Genomic DNA, 19272 nt, shown 5'->3' with positions numbered 1-19272 from the left:
CTTATCATATTCAATATTTACATCATAGATTACATGAAGAGATTCATATTCTGAAAAATGGTTCGCAAATTTTAGTGAGTGCATTGGCCGGGAATCGAACCCGGGTCTTAACCGTGGCAGGGTACTATTCTACCACTAGACCACCAATGCATAACAAAATATAAACCCGATATTTCATATCACTTCTCAGGTATCCAATTTGATATATACGTTAGAAAATAAATAGTTTAAATATGGTTGTGGTATTGTTGGACGCCGATAAATTTAGAAGGAAACAAAATACGTCCTCAGAAGTAAGTACCACCTTATTTCTCCTTCACATTATTTCTCTTCGTTACAGCAAAATTTAAGGTCATTTACGATTCTTGATGTCGAACATGGTCCCACATTGTATCTGAGGGAAATTTCTATCCCAAGATTGAATAACCTTGTTTTCATCATTGCATTGGCCGGGAATTGAACCCAAGTCTGTACCGTGGGAGGGTACTATTCTACCACTAAACTACCAATGCATGCAACATGCGATAAGACCATGTTAATTTTCTATTATTGAGTTTGTTGATGTCGAACATGGTCCCACATCGTATCTGAGGGAAATTTCTCTCCCAAGATTGAATAACGTTGTTTTCATCATTGCATTGGCCGGGAATTGGACCCGAGTCTGTACCGTGGGAGGGTACTATTCTACCACCAAACTACCAATGCATGCGACACGCTATAAGACCATGTTAATTTTCTTTATTGAGTCTGTGGTATTCGAAATAGCAATGCTAAGTATTGCTCAATAATCACCAGCTTACGTTGGCCTTTCTTAGAATATTGTTATTTTAGAGAAATCACGATAATAAGAGAAATTAATTTGGCACAAGAAGAGAGAACGATATAGTTAATTTAGCAATTCTGGTTTTTAAAGATAGTGGAGACTTATCATATTCAATATTTACATCATATATTACATGAAAAGATTCATATTCTGAAAAATGGTTCACAAATTTTAGTGAGTGCATTGGCCGGGAATCGAACCCGGGTCTGTACCGTGGCAGGGTACTATTCTACCACTAGACCACCAATGCATAACAAAATATAAATCCGATATTTCATATCACTTCTCAGAGATCCAATTTGATATATACATTAGAAAATAAATAGTTTAAATATGGTTGTGGTATTGTTGGACGCCGATAAATTTAGAAGGAAACAAAATACATCCTCAGAAGTAAGTACCACCTTATTTCTCCGTCACATTATTTCTCATCGGTACAACAAAATTTAAGGTCATTTACGATTCTTGATGTCGAACATGGTCCCACATTGTATCTGAGGGAAATTTCTATCCCAAGATTGAATAACGTTGTTTTCATCATTGCATTGGCCGGGAATTGAACCCGAGTCTGTACCGTGGGAGGGTACTATTCTACCACTAAACTACCAATGCATGCAACATGCGATAAGACCATGTTAATTTTCTATTATTGACTTTGTTGATGTCGAACATGGTCTCACATCGTATCTGAGGGAAATTCCTCTCCCAAGATTGAATAACGTTGTTTTCATCATTTCATTGGCCGGGAATTGGACCTGAGTCTGTACCGTGGGAGGGTACTATTCTACCACCAAACTACCAATGCATGCAACACGCTATAAGACCATGTTAATTTTCTTTATTGAGTCTGTGGTATTCGAAATAGCAATGCTATGTATTGCTCAATAATCACCAGCTTACGTTGGGCTTTCTTAGAATATTGTTATTTTAGAGAAATCACGATCATAAGAGAAATTAATTTGGCACAAGAAGAGAGAACCATATAGTTAATTTAGCAATTCTGGTTTTTAAAGATAGTGGAGACTTATCATATTCAATATTTACATCATATATTACATGAAGAGATTCATATTCTGAAAAATGGTTCGCAAATTTTAGTGAGTGCATTGGCCGGGAATCGAACCCGGGTCTGTACCGTGGCAGGGTACTATTCTACAACTAGACCACCAATGCATAACAAAATTTAAACCCGATATTTCATATCACTTCTCTGGTATCCAATTTGATATATACGTTAGAAAATAAATAGTTTAAATATGGTTGTGGTATTGTTGGACGCCAATAAATTTAGAAGGAAACAAAATACGTCCTCAGAAGTAAGTACCACCTTATTTCTCCTTCACATTATTTCTCTTCGTTACAACAAAATTTAAGGTCATTTACGATTCTTGATGTCGATTATGGTCCCACATTGTATCTGAGGGAAATTTCTATCCCAAGATTGAATAACCTTGTTTTCACCATTGCATTGGCCGGGAATTGAACCCGAGTCTGTACCGTGGGAGGGTACTATTCTACCACTAAACTACCAATGCATGCAACATGCGATAAGACCATGTTAATTTTCTATTATTGAGTTTGTTGATGTCGAACATGGTCTCACATCGTATCTGAGGGAAATTCCTCTCCCAAGATTGAATAACGTTGTTTTCATCATTGCATTGGCCGGGAATTGGACCTGAGTCTGTACCGTGGGAGGGTACTATTCTACCACCAAACTACCAATGCATGCAACACGCTATAAGACCATGTTAATTTTCTTTATTGAGTCTGTGGTATTCGAAATAGCAATGCTATGTATTGCTCAATAATCACCAGCTTACGTTGGCCTTTCTTAGAATATTGTTATTTTAGAGAAATCACGATCATAAGAGAAATTAATTTGGCACAAGAAGAGAGAACCATATAGTTAATTTAGCAATTCTGGTTTTTAAAGATAGTGGAGACTTATCATATTCAATATTTACATCATATATTACATGAAGAGATTCATATTCTGAAAAATGGTTCGCAAATTTAAGTGAGTGCATTGGCCGGGAATCGAACCCGGGTCTGTACCGTGGCAGGGTACTATTCTACCACTAGACCACCAATGCATAACAAAATTTAAACCCGATATTTCATATCACTTCTCAGGTATCCAATTTGATATATACGTTAGAAAATAAATAGTTTAAATATGGTTGTGGTATTGTTGGACGCCGATAAATTTAGAAGGAAACAAAATACGTCCTCAGAAGTAAGTACCACCTTATTTCTCCTTCACATTATTTCTCTTCGTTACAGCAAAATTTAAGGTCATTTACGATTCTTGATGTCGAACATGGTCCCACATTGTATCTGAGGGAAATTTCTATCCCAAGATTGAATAACCTTGTTTTCACCATTGCATTGGCCGGGAATTGAACCCGAGTCTGTACCGTGGGAGGGTACTATTCTACCACTAAACTACCAATGCATGCAACATGCGATAAAACCATGTTAATTTTCTATTATTGAGTTTGTTGATGTTGAACATGGTCTCACATCGTATCTGAGGGAAATTTCTCTCCCAAGATTGAATAACCTTGTTTTCATCATTGCATTGGCCAGGAATTGGACCTGAGTCTGTACCGTGGGAGGGTACTATTCTACCACTAAACTACCAATGCATGCAACACGCTATAAGACCATGTTAATTTTCTTTATTGAGTCGGCGGTATTCGAAATAGCAATGGTAAGTATTGCTCAATAATCACCAGCTTACGTTGGCCTTTCTTAGAATATTGTTATTTTAGATAAATCACGATCATAAGAGAAATTAATTTGGCACAAGAAGAGAGAACCATATAGTTAATTTAGCAATTCTGGTTTTTAAAGATAGTGGAGACTTATCATATTCAATATTTACATCATATATTACATGAAGAGATTCATATTCTGAAAAATGGTTCGCAAATTTTAGTGAGTGCATTGGCCGGGAATCAAACCCGGGTCTGTACCGTGGCAGGGTACTATTCTACCACTAGACCACCAATGCACAACAAAATATAAACCCGATATTTCATATCACTTCTCAGGTATCCAATTTGATATATACGTTAGAAAATAAATAGTTTAAATATGGTTGTGGTATTGTTGGACGCCGATAAATTTAGAAGGAAACAAAATACGTCCTCAGAAGTAAGTACCACCTTATTTCTCCTTCACATTATTTATCATCGTTACAACAGAATTTAAGGTCATTTACGATTCTTGATGTCGAACATGGTCCCACATTGTATCTGAGGGAAATTTCTATCCGAAGATTGAATAACCTTGTTTTCATCATTGCATTGGCCGGGAATTGAACCCGAGTCTGTACCGTGGGAGGGTACTATTCTACCACTAAACTACCAATGCATGCAACATGCAATAAGACCATGTTAATTTTCTATTATTGAGTTTGTTGATATCGAACATGGTCTCACATCGTATCTGAGGGAAATTTCTCTCCCAAGATTGAATAACCTTGTTTTCATCATTGCATTGGCCAGGAATTGGACCTGAGTCTGTACCGTGGGAGGGTACTATTCTACCATCAAACTACCAATGCATGCAACACGCTATAAGACCATGTTAATTTTCTTTATTGAGTCTGTGGTATTCGAAATAGCAATGCTAAGTATTGCTCAATAATCACCAGCTTACGTTGGGCTTTCTTAGAATATTGTTATTTTAGAGAAATCACGATCATAAGAGAAATTAATTTGGCACAAGAAGAGAGAACCATATAGTTAATTTAGCAATTCTGGTTTTTAAAGATAGTGGAGACTTATCATATTCAATATTTACATCAAATATTACATGAAGAGATTCATATTCTAAAAAATGGTTCGCAAATTTTAGTGAGTGCATTGGCCGGGAATCGAACCCGGGTCTGTACCGTGGCAGGGTACTATTCTACCACTAGACCACCAATGCATAACAAAATTTAAACCCGATATTTCATATCACTTCTCAGGTATCCAATTTGATATATACGTTAGAAAATAAATAGTTTAAATATGGTTGTGGTATTGTTGGACGCCGATAAATTTAGAAGGAAACAAAATACGTCCTCAGAAGTAAGTACCACCTTATTTCTCCTTCACATTATTTCTCTTCGTTACAGCAAAATTTAAGGTCATTTACAATTCTTGATGTCGAACATGGTCCCACATTGTATCTGAGGGAAATTTCTATCCCAAGATTGAATAACCTTGTTTTCATCATTGCATTGGCCGGGAATTGAACCCGAGTCTGTACCGTGGGAGGGTACTATTCTACCACTAAACTACCAATGCATGCAACATGCGATAAGACCATGTTAATTTTCTATTATTGAGTTTGTTGATGTCGAACATGGTCTCACATCGTATCTGAGGGAAATTTCTCTCCCAAGATTGAATAACCTTGTTTTCATCATTGCATTGGCCGGGAATTGGACCTGAATCTATACCGTGGGAGGGTACTATTCTACCACCAAACTACCAATGCATGCAACACGCTATAAGACCATGTTAATTTTCTTTATTGAGTCTGTGGTATTCGAAATAGCAATGCTAAGTATTGCTCAATAATCACCAGCTTACGTTGGTCTTTCTTAGAATATTGTTATTTTATCGAAATCACGATCATAAGAGAAATTAATTTGGCACAAGAAGAGAGAACCATATAGTTAATTTAGCAATTCTGGTTTTTAAAGATAGTGGAGACTTATCATATTCAATATTTACATCATATATTACATGAAGAGATTCATATTCTGAAAAATGGTTCGCAAATTTTAGTGAGTGCATTGGCCGGGAATCGAACCCGGGTCTGTACCGTGGCAGGGTACTATTCTACCACTAGACCACCAATGCATAACAAAATTTAAACCCGATATTTCATATCACTTCTCAGGTATCGAATTTGATATATACGTTAGAAAATAAATAGTTTAAATATGGTTGTGGTATTGTTGGACGCCGATAAATTTAGAAGGAAACAAAATACGTCCTCAGAAGTAAGTACCACCTTATTTCTCCTTCACATTATTTCTCATCGTTACAGCAAAATTTAAGGTCATTTACGATTCTTGATGTCGAACATGGTCCCACATTGTTTCTGAGGGAAATTTCTATCCCAAGATTGAATAACCTTGTTTTCATCATTGCATTGGCCGGGAATTGAACCCGAGTGTGTACCGTGGGAGGGTACTATTCTACCACTAAACTACCAATGCATGCAACACGCTATAAGACCATGTTAATTTTCTATTATTGAGTTTGTTGATGTCGAACATGGTCTCACATCGTATCTGAGGGAAATTTCTCTCCCAAGATTGAATAACGTTGTTTTCATCATTGCATTGGCCGGGAATTGGACCTGAGTCTATACCGTGGGAGGGTACTATTCTACCACCAAACTACCAATGCATGCAACACGCTATAAGACCATGTTAATTTTCTTTATTGAGTCTGTGGTATTCGAAATAGCAATGCTAAGTATTGCTCAATAATCACCAGCTTACGTTGGTCTTTCTTAGAATATTGTTATTTTAGAGAAATCACGATCATAAGAGAAATTAATTTGGCACAAGAAGAGAGAACCATATAGTTAATTTAGCAATTCTGGTTTTTAAAGATAGTGGAGACTTATCAGATTCAATATTTACATCATATATTACATGAAGAGATTCATATTCTGAAAAATGGTTCGCAAATTTTAGTGAGTGCATTGGCCGGGAATCGAACCCGGGTCTGTACCGTGGCAGGGTACTATTCTACCACTAGACCACCAATGCATAACAAAATTTAAACCCGATAATTCATATCACTTCTCAGGTATCGAATTTGATATATACGTTAGAAAATAAATAGTTTAAATATGGTTGTGGTATTGTTGGACGCCGATAAATTTAGAAGGAAACAAAATATGTCCTGAGAAGTAAGTACCACCTTATTTCTCCTTCACATTATTTCTCTTCGTTACAGCAAAATTTAAGGTCATTTACGATTCTTGATGTCGAACATGGTCCCACATTGTATCTGAGGGAAATTTCTATCCCAAGATTGAATAACCTTGTTTTCATCATTGCATTGGCCGGGAATTGAACCCGAGTCTGTACATGGGAGGGTACTATTCTACCACTAAACTACCAATGCATGCAACATGCGATAAGACCATATTAATTTTCTATTATTGAGCCTATGGTATTCGAAATAGCAATGTTAAGTATTGCTCAATAATCACTATCTTACGTTGGCCTTTGTTAGAATATTGTTATTTTAGAGAAATCACGATTATAACTAAAATTAGTTGGGCACAAGAAGCGAGAACCATATAGCTAATTTAGCAGTTATGGTGTTTAAAGATAGTGGAGACTTATCATATTCAATATTTACATCACATATTACATGAACGGATTATATTCTGAAAAATGGTTCGCAAAGGTTGGTCAATTCATTGGCTGGGAATCGAAGCTGGGTCTGTACCATCCGGTTCTCCGTAACCGGGTACTCCTGATCCGGTCTTCACCGGGTCTGTATCATCCGGCTCTCTGTAGTCGGGTACTCCTCATTCGGTCTTCACCGGGTCTGTATCATCCTGCTCTCCGTAGCCGGGTACTCCTCATCCGGTCTTCACCGGGTCTGTATCATCCGGCTCTCCGTAGCCGGGTACTCCTCATCCGGTCTTCACCGAGTCTGTATCATCCGACTCTCCGTAGCCGGGTACTCCTCATCCGGAGGGACCTGTCTCCCAACAAACTCCCCCTTCACTCCGGCATGGGGTGTCTTACCAGTCCGACCCTCTTCCGGCATGCGTCCAGCTTGTCGGGTGTCAGCACTTTAGTCAACATATCTGACCCGTTCTCGGCCGTGTGGATCTTCGTAAGTGCGAACTCCTGGTCATCTACTCTTTCCCGGATCCAGTGATACCCCTGCTGGATATGCTTCATCCGGGAATGGTAGGCCGCATTCTTAGCAAGGTGGATGGCACTTTGACTGTCGCAATAGAGTCGGTATTCCTCTTGCCGGGTACCGAGCTCTCCGATGAAGTCCTTCATCCATAATATTTCCTTGCCGGCTTCCACAGCCGCCATGTACTCCGCCTCCGTGGTTGACAATGCAACCGTCTTCTACAGCCTAGATTGCCACGAAACAGCTCCCCCTGCATATGTCATTACATACTCGGATGTAGACCGGCTGGTATCCATATCAGCCGACATGTCCCAATCGGTAAAGTCGTCGAGTTGAGGTTTTCCGGAGCCGAATCGGAGACACATATTTGAAGTGCCCTTCAAATACCGGAGTATCCATTTGACCGCGTTCCAGTGCTCCTTCCCGGGATTGCTCATAAACCGGCTCACCACTCCGACTGCGTATCCTATATCCGGTCGAGTACAAACCATTGCGTACATCAAGCTCTCGACAGTAGAGGCATATGGAATCTTCATCATATTCGCCTTCTCTGCTTTCATCTTCGGGCTTTGCTTGCCGGATAGCCTGCAGTTTGCCTGAAGTGTCGATCCGACCGGTTTTGCTTCTGACATGTTGAACCGGTGAAGCACCTTTGTCACATACTTCTCCTATGACAGCCATAATTGCTTCGCTGACCGGTTCTGGATGATGTGCATCCCCAGCATCTGTCTTGCCGGACCCAAGTCTTTCATTGAGAAGGTCCGGTTGAGAGCCTTCTTCAGCATCCGTATTTTGACTTGGTCACGTTCGACGATCAACATGCCATCCACGTACAGAAGGAGTATCAAGAAGTCGCCTCCTTCAAACTTCTTCACAAACACGCAGTGATCGGCCTACGTCTTGTGGTACCCTTGATCGGTCATGAAGGAGTCGAACTTCCGGTACCATTGTCGGGGAGCCTGCTTTAGTCCGTACAGGCTCTTCTTCAGCCGGCATACCAGGTGCTCCTTCCCTTTCTCCACAAATCCTTCCGGTTGCTGCATGTAGATCTCCTCTTTGAGGTTGTCGTGAAGGAATGCCGTCTTCACGTCTAGCTGCTCTACCTCGAGGTCCATGCTTGCCGCTATACTCAGCACCGTCCGGATGGAGGTCATCTTTACTACCGGGGCAAATATCTCGTCGAAGTCCACGCCCTTCTTCTGCTAGAACCCCTTCGCCACGATCCTGGCTTTGTATCTCGGGGGGTTGCCGGCATCTCCCGGTTTCTGCTTGTACACCCACTTGTTTCGGAGTGCCTGCTTTCCTTTCGGCAACTCCACCAATTCGTACGTATGGTTCTCATGCAGGGAATCCATCTCATCCTGCATGGCACTTAACCATTTTTGGTTGTGGGTGTCATCCTTAGCTTCTTCGAAGCTTTCCGGCTCCCCCTCATCGGTCAGCAGAACATGCTCTGCATCCGGAAATCTCCGGGGGGCCCTTCTCTCTTTGAGAGGATATCTCCGTCTCTGGGCTTCGGTGACCGGCTCATCCATCTGCTCTTCATCCGAATCCGATTCGGGGTCTCGGCCGGTTCCGGTTTCAGCTTCCTCTACTTCTTCTTCTACCGGTTCGGTATCCTCACCGTAACCGGCTGGTTCGGTCTCTTGCCGGTTGGGCCTGCTCATCGTAGAGTCGATCCTTACCGGTCGACTCGGAGTTCATTATCTTCTTCTCCGACTCCTAGTCGGCGAGCGTCTTGTTCTCCATGAAGATAATATCTCGACTCCGGAATACCTTCTTGTCGACCAGGTCCCACACTCGGTAACCGAACTCATCGTCACCGTAACCGAGGAATATGCATGGTCGGGTCTTTGGATCTAACTTACCTCTCCGGTCCTTAGCTACATGCACGTACGCGAGACACCCGAACACCTTCAGATGCCGGTAGGATACTTCCTTACCGGTCCACACTCTCTGTGGCATGTCTCCGTCCAAGGGTACTGAGGGTGATCTATTTATCACATATGTCGCCGTCGACAGTGCCTCAGCCCAAAACTACTTGGGTAGTTTTGCATGCGCTAGCATACTCCGGACCCTCTCCATTATGGTCCGGTTCATCCTCTCGGCCAGTCCGTTTACTTCCGGCGTCTTCGGCACGGTAAATTCGAGCCGGATTCCCTTCGAGCGACAGTACTCCTCGAACTGCCCCCGGTATTCTCCTCCGTTATCTACTCGAACCGCCTTCAGCTTCCGGCCGGTTTCTCTTTCCACTCTCGCGTGGAGCTCTTTGAAGACGGATAACACCTGATTCTTCGTCTTCAACGGTGTGGCCCACAGCTTCCGGCTGTGGTCATCTATGAAAGTCACGAAGTACTGCGCTCCGGCATGTGACTTCGTGTCCACCTAACACACGTCCGTATGCACCAACTCCAGTGGTGCATTACGTCTCATCGGTGGTCTTGGTCGAAAGGAGGTCCGGTTTTGCTTACTGGCCAGACAATCAGTGCACTTCTCTAAGTGCACGTTCTTCACTGGAATGAGGTTGTCGTCTACAAGCCTCTTCATCCCCTTCTCGCTCATATGACACAGCCTCTTGTGCCACAGCTCACCGGCAGTGTTGGATGCCACGTTCACTTCTTCCGGACATAACCGGGCATTCATCAGGTACAGTGTGTTTACCTTCCGGGCCCGAGCCACAATCAGGCTCCCTTTGCTGAACTTCATGACACCGTTCCGGATGCTACCCGTGTAGCCTTCTTCATCTAGCCGACCGGTTGATATCAGGTTCAGTCAAACCTCCAGAACGTGTCGTACATCCTTCAGTAGCAACATGCATCCGGTTGGTGTCGACAGCCACACGTCTCCTATGCCAACAATTCGGCATGTCCCTTCATTCCCCATCCGGACACAGCCGTGATCACCAGCTGAGTAGGATGAGAAGCATTTCCGGTTCGGGGTAAGGTGGAATGACGCTCCGGAGTCTACCACCCAGGTCATCTCGTCGCCGGCAAGGTTTATCTCACTCTCCTCGGTGATGAGCATCAACTCTTCTTCACTTGCCGCGATTGCCGTCGGCCCCCTCCGGTCTTTATCGTTCTGGTCCAGGGTCCGCTTCAAATCGGTACCGTCGGTCTCCTTATCTTTTCGGAAATGCCGACAGTTCTTTTGGAAGTGTCCCAGCTTGCCGCAATAGAAGCAAGTGGGCCTCCCCCTTGACTTTGACCGTGTCCCCGACTTCTCCCGGTTCTGGGAACTACGGTTTCTATGTCTTCCGCGTTCCGATTCGGTAAGGAGCGCTTTGGAGTCGGAGCTCGTATCTTTATCTTTTCGACGCGCCTCCTCATCTAGCAGGCTCGACTTCACTCTTGCTAGGGATAACCGCTTTCCTTTCGGACCGGCGTTGCCCAAAGTGACAACCAACATCTCCCAGCTGTCTGGGAGGGAACCGAGCAGGAGTAGCACAAGTACCTCATCGGCGAGAGGTACTTCCAATGAAGTTGCCTGGTGGATCAGCCCCTGGAAGGCATTCATGTGCTCCGCCATGCTGGAGCCATCTTGGTACCGGAGTCTTACTAGCTTCCGGAATACCGACACCTGATTAACAGCATTTTTGTTCTGAAACATTATGTCGATCTTCTCCCAGAGCTCATGAGCCTTGCTCTCTTCATTGAAGTTGTTGTACAGGCTCATGTCGATGAAGCACCGTATGTACGCCGTTGTCTTCATGTGCATCACCTCCCATATCGCGGCGTCGATTTTATCCGGTCTCTTGTCCCCGAACTGAACCGGCAGCCAGAGGTCTTTAACCACGAGCATGTCCCTCATCTTCGACCTCCATACCGAATAGTTGGAGCCGGTGAGCTTGAACATGCCCCCAAACGATTCATCCATATTTCTGTGTTGTTTCACTCTGATACCAATTGACGAGAACACAAGGCTCCTTATGCGCAACGCTCGGCCACAACCGAGCTTAGAATGATACATAGAAAAAACAGGAAATAAAACACAACACAAAGAAGAGGAAGATACACAGGAGGTTTACGTGGAAAACCCCAAACTAGGGGAAATACCACGGCAGCCCACAGGCTGCAAACTGTCACTATGTAAGAATGTACAATAGTGAGTTCACTGAGGCAACGACCTCGTGCTCACAGATCTTCGCCACAAGCGGCGGTTACAACAGAGGCAACGACCTCTTTCTCTCTCTCTCTCTCTCTCTCTCTCTCTGTACACAGTTACGCGCTCTCTCTATTCTTTTTCCCAACAAGAATGACAACAAACACTCAAAGTTTGCCCTAAGTCATATTTATACTAATATGACTTTTAGGCTATTTACAAATATAGCCTCGATGGCTCTCAGAAACATATTTACGAATATGTCTCTTCGTCCGGTTCTCACCGGGTCTGTACCATCCGGTTCTCCGTAACCGGGTACTCCTCATCCGGTCTTCACTGGGTCTGTATCATCCGGCTCTCCGTGGCCGGGTACTCCTCATCCGGTCTTCACCGGGTCTGTATCATCCGGCTCTCCGTAGCCGGGTACTCATCCGGTCTTCACCGGGTCTGTATCATTCGGCTCTCCGTAGCCGGGTACTCCTCATCCGGAGTGACCTGTCTCCCAACAAATTCCGTGGCAGGGTACTACTCTACCACTATACCACCAATGCATAACGAAATATAAACCCGATATTTCCTATCACTTCTCAAATATCCAATTTGATATATACGTTAGAAAATAAATAGTTTCAATATGATTGTGGTATTGTTGGACGCCGATAAATTTAGAAGGAAACAAAATACGTCCTCAGAAGTAAGTACAACCTTATTTCTCCTTGAAATTATTTCTGGTCATTACAGCAAAATTTAAGGTCATTTAAGATTCTTGATGTCGAACATGGTCCCACATCATATCTGAGGGAAATTTCTCTCCCAAGATTGAATAACCATGTTTTCATCATTGCATTGGCCAGGAATCGAACCCGACTCTGTACCGTGGGAGGGTACTATTCTACCACTAAACTACCAATGCATGCAACATGCGATAAGACCATGTTAATTTTCTTTATTGAGTCTGTGGTATTCGAAATAGAAATGCTAAGTATTGCTCAATAATTACCAGCTTAAGTTGGCTTTTGTTAGAATATTGTTATTTTAGAGATATCCCGATTATAACAGAAATTAGTTTGGCACAAGTAGGTAGAACCGTATAGCTAATTTAGCGCGTATGGTGTTTAATGATAGTGGAGACTTATCATATTCAATATTTACATCACATATTACATAAAGGGATTGCTATTGTCAAGAATTGGTTCCGAAAGCTTGCTCAGTGCATTAGCCGGGAATCAAACCCGGGTCTGTACCGTGGCAGGGTACTATTCTACCACTAGACCACCAATGCATAATGAAATATAAACCCGATATTCCCTATCACTCCTCAGGAATCTAATTTGATATATACGTTCAAAATAAATGGTTTCAATATTATTGTGGTATTGTTGGACGCAAATAAATTGAGAAGGAAACAAAATACGTCCTCAGAAGTAAGTTTGTCATTAACATTATTTCTCGTCGGTACAGCAAAATTTAAGGTCATTTACGATTCTTGATGTCGAACATGGTCTCACACCGTACCTGAGGGAAATTTCTCTCCCAAGATTGAATAACCTTGTTTTCATCATTGCATTGGCCAGGAATTGAACCCGAGTTAGTACCATGGGAGTGTACTATTCTACCACTAAACTACCAATGCATGCAACATGCAAGAAAACCATGTTAATTTTCTTTTGATTGAGTCTATGGTATTCGAAATAGCAATGCTAAGTATTGCTCAATAATTACCATCTTACGTTGGCCTTTGTTAGAATATTGTTATTGTAGAGAAATCACGATCATAACATATATTATTTTCGCACAAGAAGCGAGAACCATATAGCTAATTTAGCAGTTATGGTCTTTAAAGATAGTGGAGACTTATCATATTCAATATTTACATCACATATTACATGAAGGGATTCTTATTCTGAAAAATGGTTCGCAAAGTTTGGTCAATGCATTGTCCGGGAATCGAAGCCGGGTCTGTACCGTGGCAAGGTACTAGTCTACCACTAGACCACCAATGCATAAGGAGAAAGAAGCCCGATATTCCTTGTCACTTCGCAGGTATTCAATTTGATATTTACGTTAGAAAATAAATAGTTTAAATATTGTTGTGTTACTCCTGGACGCAAATGAATTTAGGAGGAAACAAAATACGTCCTCAGAATTAACTACGACGTTATATGTGCATATATTCCTTGAATTAGTTCTCTTCGTTGCAGCAAACTTTAATGTCTTTTAAGATTCTGTATGTGGAACGTACTCTCACATCGTATGTGAGGGAATTGAACCTGAGTCTGTACGGTGGGAGGGAGAATTAACTACGACGTTATATGTGCATATATTCCTTGAGTTAGTTCTCTTCGTTGCAGCAAACTTTAATGTCTTTTAAGATTCTTGATGTGGAACGTATTCTCACATCGTATGTGAGGGAATTGAACCTGAGTCTGTACGGTGGGAGGGTATTATTCTACCACTAAACTACCCATGCATGTAACATGTGATTAGACCATGCTAATTTTCTTTTATTGATTTATGCTTTTAGAAATGGCTATCGTAACTATTGCTCAATAATCTCCATGCTACGTTGGGCTTTGTTAGAATATTATTATTGTAGTGAAATCACGAGTATAACAGAAATTACATTAGCATAAGGAGAGAGAACCAAATAACTAATCTAGCAGTTCTGGGCTTTAAAGATAGTGGAGACATATCATATTGAATATTTACATCACATATTACATGAAGGGATACATTCTCAAAAAATGGTTCGCAAAGTTTGGTCAGTGCATTGGCCGGGAATCAAACCTGGGTCTGTATCGTGGTAGGGTACTATTCTACCACTAGACCACCACCGATGCATAACAAAATATAAACCCGATATTCCCTGTCACTTGTTAGTTATCCAATTTGATAGATACGTTAGAAAATAAATAGTATAAATATTGTTATGGTATTCTTGGACGTTGTTTAGAATCAAGCTTAACTTGGTCTAGTGTGTGAAGTCACTTGTAGAGTGAATAGACACTCCAACAGTCAAGAGTCACCATTAAGTCACCACTTTGTATTCTAGCATTTAGTATGAGTCATAGAATCATATTCTAGGACACATAACTTCTGAGCTTTCATATTCCCCATGCTCCATGAGTCTTGTAGTTAATGAAGAGAGAGGGTGACTATATGAAGCACCCTCCTCCCACCTTGTAAAATGTTGAGTCTTTCTCCTTTGTTAATATATTTTGACCTTACGTATTCTCTGTGTCTCACTCACTCTCTCTCTCTCTCATACACACACATAGTTCATATCTATTCCGCTGCACAGAATCCATCTCTTGATTCTTTACATGGTATCAGAGTGATTTGGTAGCTCAATCTAGTCCATTTGCCTCATGGTGATCGTGTGTTGTTCTCTACGCCAACGACCAAGAACCGGCTCATCGCTATCATAGCCGCGCTACATAGCTCGCATTCGAGAAGAGAAGAAGAAGAAGAATCAACATAATGAATACTCAAATGGGGAGCGCTCTCCCTACCGAGAAGTTGAATCAAAACAGCTTCGCATCTTGGGAGTACAAGATGCACCAATACCTTGTCGGACAAGGCTATTGGAGCTACATCAAAGGAGAGCACGAAGCGGCTCCCGGATACGCAACATGGGAGCAAGCCGCAAGCCACAAGGCACGTGATGTATTTCTTGGCAACATGTGTTCACGATCACATGCTCGGCTACATTCGCGAAGCCAAGGCACAGAAGGAGGCATGGGAAAATCTACGAAAGATTTTCGCGACGAACACAACCGCAAGAAGGCGTCAACTCCGCCAAGAGTTGAACAATATTCAACAAAGGGACGTGTCCATCACGACATACACCTCAAAGATCAAGGAGCTTTGTGACTCACTCGGCTCGATAAGCGTAAATATCGATGATGATGATGAGATGGTGCAAATATGCCTCGGCGGCCTCGCACCACAGTTCGGGGCAATGCGAACCGCCGTTCTAGCATGGGAGAAATCGAGCTCCTTCTTCGAGCTCCAATAAATGCTATTGGTCGAAGAAAACCACGTGCGTACAAGGAGCAATGAGTCGGAATGCCACATGCTCTACACGCACTCGAACGGAGGAAGAGGACGCGGACGAGCAAGAGGCTGATTCGACAAAGGACAAGGTGGACGAGGGCCGACCTACGACAAGAACTCCCAATTTCGGCCGCAAAACGGAAGCCAACGAGGAACCTTCACAAGAAGGGGGAGCTTCCACTCTGGCCCTAGCCGTCAAAACGCAACCGAATGTGGATATTGCGGAAAGCTCCGCCACCACGAAGAAGAGTGCCGAAAGAAGATGCGTGAATCGGCTTCCACAAGCACACAATTCCTACTACGAAGAGTATAGCAAAATGTACGGGCACAACTCCAACTACGAAGATCGTGGCGGAATGTACGCACACAACTCCGACCGTGGCGAAATGTTCATGATGAAACATAGAGCAAACTCTATGTCGGCCTCTACCTCAACTAGTGCCCTCAATCCGGAGGATGTATGGTTTGTTGACTCTGGAGCCTCAAAACATATGACATCTCATAAAGAATGGTTTCTCGAACTTCGAGAGACGGAGCGACCCAGTTATGTCGAAACCGGAGATGACACTACGCACCCGATTCGGCACATCGGCAATGTTCCGTTCGGCGAAAGAGGTAAGCAAACATACATTAAAAATGTCTTGCATGTTCCCACCATCACGAAGAATTTGGTCTCGGTCGGCCAAGTGGTTGAGCAAGGGATGCAAGTACGATTTGACCAAGACGGGTGCTTCATTGAAAAAGAGGTCCGAATCATCGCGCGCGGAAGAAGAGAGCGCCGGATGTTCATTCTCGACTCACACGAGATGAAATCCGCCATGTTCGCAAAAAGCATGAAAGCCGATTCCAACATAGAGTTATGGCACAAGCGGATTGACCATATCAACCTCCAAAAGCTCAAGGCAATGCAATCGAAAGGAGTCGTCATCGGGCTCCCGACATTCACGGAGAAAGAGATTGAAGGTGTGCCTGCCACTTGCCAATTCGGCAAGCAACATCGGCACCCATTTCCGAAGGAGCGTAACGTGAGCAAAAGCGTACTCGACGTAATTCATTCCGATGTATGGGGTCCGGCTCAAACGGCGACATTCGGCGGATGCCGATAGTACGTGACCTTCATCGACGACTTCTCTAGGCACAATTGGATCTACCCGATGCGGCAAAAGAGCGAAGTGTTCGGACACTTCCAAAAATTCAAGAATGAAGTCGAGAAAGCCACGGGCCGACATGTACGATGCCTTCGATCGGATGGCGGCAAGGAGTACTTCTCAGACGATTTCAAGGCGTTGTCGTGAAGATCCATCACTACGCGCGGATCGTGAGGCGGAACCGTCGGGGTTCTGGACCAGAAATATTTAGAGTCGATACAAGCTTTGGCGAGAAAGTGCTTAAGATAGATTGGGAAAGAGAGAAGTTGAGATTAAACGATTAAGAAAGATCGATTGAACTTTTTATCTTTGGATTTAAGAAACAAGTTACACCATCAATTTGATAACGAATTTCTTCTTCTTAATTTCATAATAAAAAAAAACCCGTGTTTTTTCTCCTCCCCCTTCCCTCTTTTATAGATGCTCTCATGCATATGATGCATGTGAGGGTACAAGACATGCATAAATTGCATGTTTGCCATTTGGCGCTTATGTATTACATGTGGTGCATGATAACCATGTCACTCATTTTAGTTCTCATGTATGAGAATTTACATGTAAAAGTACAATGATAGAAATATAATTTCAACTAAATAGCATGGCTTAATGGTAAGCCAATTGACTCCTAACTTGGAGGTGCAAGGTTCGAATCCTTACTTTCCCTCCTTGTATATGTAAATATGTATATATATTTATATATTTATTTATCTATTCGCCGGACGCCGGTTCGCCGGATACCGTCGCCAGATGTCGTTGGTTACCGGTGCCGTCGCCGGATGCCGTCGGTTACCGGATACCGGTGCCTCGCCGGATGCCATCGGATCACCGTCACCGGATTGCCATCGGATTCGGACGCCGCCGGATTGCCGCCGGATCACCGGCTCCATCGCCGGTCCAGTTTTGGTTGGCCAAAACCCTCCACTCTTAGTTCAAGTTCACCTCCACTCTTAGTTCAAGCTAGCCCACCTCCACTCTTAGTTCAAGTTACCTTGAACTCTCTATGCTCCACACATAGACACAAAGATAATATCTTTTGCTCCACCTTATATATGATGAGAGCTATATTTGTCATGCCTATGTGGGATATCTCACAATTTTCTCCTTTCCTTTTACAAACTTTATACCCTCATATCTTGACATTTAGTTGTCCGTTTCTCGTGTAATAAAGTGCATTCGAAACCTCCATCATTTTGTACTTAGATATTAAATCTATTTAAAATGTTATCTTCACAATTATTGTACTACGTGATTTATACTCGATTTCGTACGTTTTATAGGATTTTCACACTATTGCCAAAAATCTTCACGACAACGTATCTCCGAAAGGAAGGAATTCGGCGAGAATTCACCTTCCGACACACTCCGCAACAAAACAGAGTAGCCGAGCGCAAAAATCGGCACATCCTCGAAGTAGTGCGGGCCATGATAAACGAGAAGCATATGCCCAAGTCTTATTGGGCCGAAGCTGCAAATACGGTCGTCTACCTAATGAACCGGTGCACAACATCCGGCATGCACGAGGTCACTCCGCATGAAAAATACTTTCGGAAGAAGCCGGACTTATCGCACACCCAGATATTCGGCGCAATAGCGTACATGCAAATCCCCGTCGAGAAGCGTCAAAAGCTTGATCCGAAGTCGGAGAAATGTATCCTCATAGGATACTCATTGGAGCAAAAGGGGCACAAGTGCTACAACCTCTCAACTCGAAAATCTCGCGTAAGTCGAGACGTCGTTTTCGATGAGTCTGCATCTTGGTATGCACGAGAGACAACTCTGACTCCGACTCCGACTCCCCTCGACCCGAAATCCGCCGAACAAGAGATAGAAGATGAAGTTCGCCTTACGTGCATGTTCGAAGAAAGTCCGATCACGACCCGACTGAGTGGACCACAAGTGCCTTTGAGTGATCAAAGCACATCACGGCCTAGCCCGAAGATGGACAAAGGCAAGGCGAAAATGGCAGAATACGAAGACAATCGCTTCGACGACGATGAGTCGACTCACTCACTCGATAGTGAGTTCGGCAGTTTCGATGTACCAATCGGAGCTAAGAAAGCCCTCATCTCTGCAAATGAAAAGGTCTGTCGCTCCACTCGTGAAAAGAATCCGATCAGCCGATTCGGCTACAACGACTACATGGCATATCTCTATGCCTTTATGATGAAGGTGGCGACAACACGCGAGCCGGAAACATTCTCCGAAGCAGCCAAGGATCCGCGATGGATCGAAGCCATGAACG

The 19272-nt window shown here is 43.0% G+C and overlaps 18 non-coding genes across 18 annotated transcripts; all 18 read right to left on the bottom strand.

Annotated features, from left to right (window-relative positions):
• Positions 1-79: 79 nt before the first annotated feature.
• Positions 80-150, bottom strand: TRNAG-GCC (transfer RNA glycine (anticodon GCC)). Its single transcript has one exon. It is a non-coding gene; the product is annotated as a tRNA-Gly (tRNA).
• A 291-nt stretch (positions 151-441) lies between these two features.
• On the bottom strand, positions 442-512 carry TRNAG-CCC (transfer RNA glycine (anticodon CCC)). Its single transcript has one exon. It is a non-coding gene; the product is annotated as a tRNA-Gly (tRNA).
• Positions 513-1002: 490 nt separating this feature from the next.
• TRNAG-GCC (transfer RNA glycine (anticodon GCC)) lies at positions 1003-1073 on the bottom strand. The gene has a single exon. It is a non-coding gene; the product is annotated as a tRNA-Gly (tRNA).
• Positions 1074-1364: 291 nt separating this feature from the next.
• TRNAG-CCC (transfer RNA glycine (anticodon CCC)) lies at positions 1365-1435 on the bottom strand. Its single transcript has one exon. It is a non-coding gene; the product is annotated as a tRNA-Gly (tRNA).
• Positions 1436-1925: 490 nt separating this feature from the next.
• Positions 1926-1996, bottom strand: TRNAG-GCC (transfer RNA glycine (anticodon GCC)). Its single transcript has one exon. It is a non-coding gene; the product is annotated as a tRNA-Gly (tRNA).
• A 291-nt stretch (positions 1997-2287) lies between these two features.
• TRNAG-CCC (transfer RNA glycine (anticodon CCC)) lies at positions 2288-2358 on the bottom strand. The gene has a single exon. It is a non-coding gene; the product is annotated as a tRNA-Gly (tRNA).
• A 490-nt stretch (positions 2359-2848) lies between these two features.
• TRNAG-GCC (transfer RNA glycine (anticodon GCC)) lies at positions 2849-2919 on the bottom strand. Its single transcript has one exon. It is a non-coding gene; the product is annotated as a tRNA-Gly (tRNA).
• Positions 2920-3210: 291 nt separating this feature from the next.
• TRNAG-CCC (transfer RNA glycine (anticodon CCC)) lies at positions 3211-3281 on the bottom strand. Its single transcript has one exon. It is a non-coding gene; the product is annotated as a tRNA-Gly (tRNA).
• A 122-nt stretch (positions 3282-3403) lies between these two features.
• On the bottom strand, positions 3404-3474 carry TRNAG-CCC (transfer RNA glycine (anticodon CCC)). Its single transcript has one exon. It is a non-coding gene; the product is annotated as a tRNA-Gly (tRNA).
• Positions 3475-3771: 297 nt separating this feature from the next.
• On the bottom strand, positions 3772-3842 carry TRNAG-GCC (transfer RNA glycine (anticodon GCC)). Its single transcript has one exon. It is a non-coding gene; the product is annotated as a tRNA-Gly (tRNA).
• Positions 3843-4133: 291 nt separating this feature from the next.
• On the bottom strand, positions 4134-4204 carry TRNAG-CCC (transfer RNA glycine (anticodon CCC)). The gene has a single exon. It is a non-coding gene; the product is annotated as a tRNA-Gly (tRNA).
• Positions 4205-4694: 490 nt separating this feature from the next.
• TRNAG-GCC (transfer RNA glycine (anticodon GCC)) lies at positions 4695-4765 on the bottom strand. The gene has a single exon. It is a non-coding gene; the product is annotated as a tRNA-Gly (tRNA).
• Positions 4766-5056: 291 nt separating this feature from the next.
• TRNAG-CCC (transfer RNA glycine (anticodon CCC)) lies at positions 5057-5127 on the bottom strand. Its single transcript has one exon. It is a non-coding gene; the product is annotated as a tRNA-Gly (tRNA).
• A 490-nt stretch (positions 5128-5617) lies between these two features.
• Positions 5618-5688, bottom strand: TRNAG-GCC (transfer RNA glycine (anticodon GCC)). The gene has a single exon. It is a non-coding gene; the product is annotated as a tRNA-Gly (tRNA).
• A 291-nt stretch (positions 5689-5979) lies between these two features.
• On the bottom strand, positions 5980-6050 carry TRNAG-CCC (transfer RNA glycine (anticodon CCC)). The gene has a single exon. It is a non-coding gene; the product is annotated as a tRNA-Gly (tRNA).
• Positions 6051-6540: 490 nt separating this feature from the next.
• TRNAG-GCC (transfer RNA glycine (anticodon GCC)) lies at positions 6541-6611 on the bottom strand. Its single transcript has one exon. It is a non-coding gene; the product is annotated as a tRNA-Gly (tRNA).
• Positions 6612-12668: 6057 nt separating this feature from the next.
• TRNAG-CCC (transfer RNA glycine (anticodon CCC)) lies at positions 12669-12739 on the bottom strand. Its single transcript has one exon. It is a non-coding gene; the product is annotated as a tRNA-Gly (tRNA).
• Positions 12740-13037: 298 nt separating this feature from the next.
• TRNAG-GCC (transfer RNA glycine (anticodon GCC)) lies at positions 13038-13108 on the bottom strand. The gene has a single exon. It is a non-coding gene; the product is annotated as a tRNA-Gly (tRNA).
• Between the last annotated feature and the right edge of the window lie 6164 nt (positions 13109-19272).

This window comes from Azolla caroliniana, unplaced genomic scaffold (assembly GCF_043228905.1).
Source record: "Azolla caroliniana isolate FFs.n. ecotype wild unplaced genomic scaffold, voAzoCaro1.0.p SCAF_9, whole genome shotgun sequence".
Lineage (NCBI taxonomy): Eukaryota > Viridiplantae > Streptophyta > Polypodiopsida > Salviniales > Salviniaceae > Azolla > Azolla caroliniana.
This window is presented reverse-complemented; position numbering and strand designations above follow the sequence as displayed.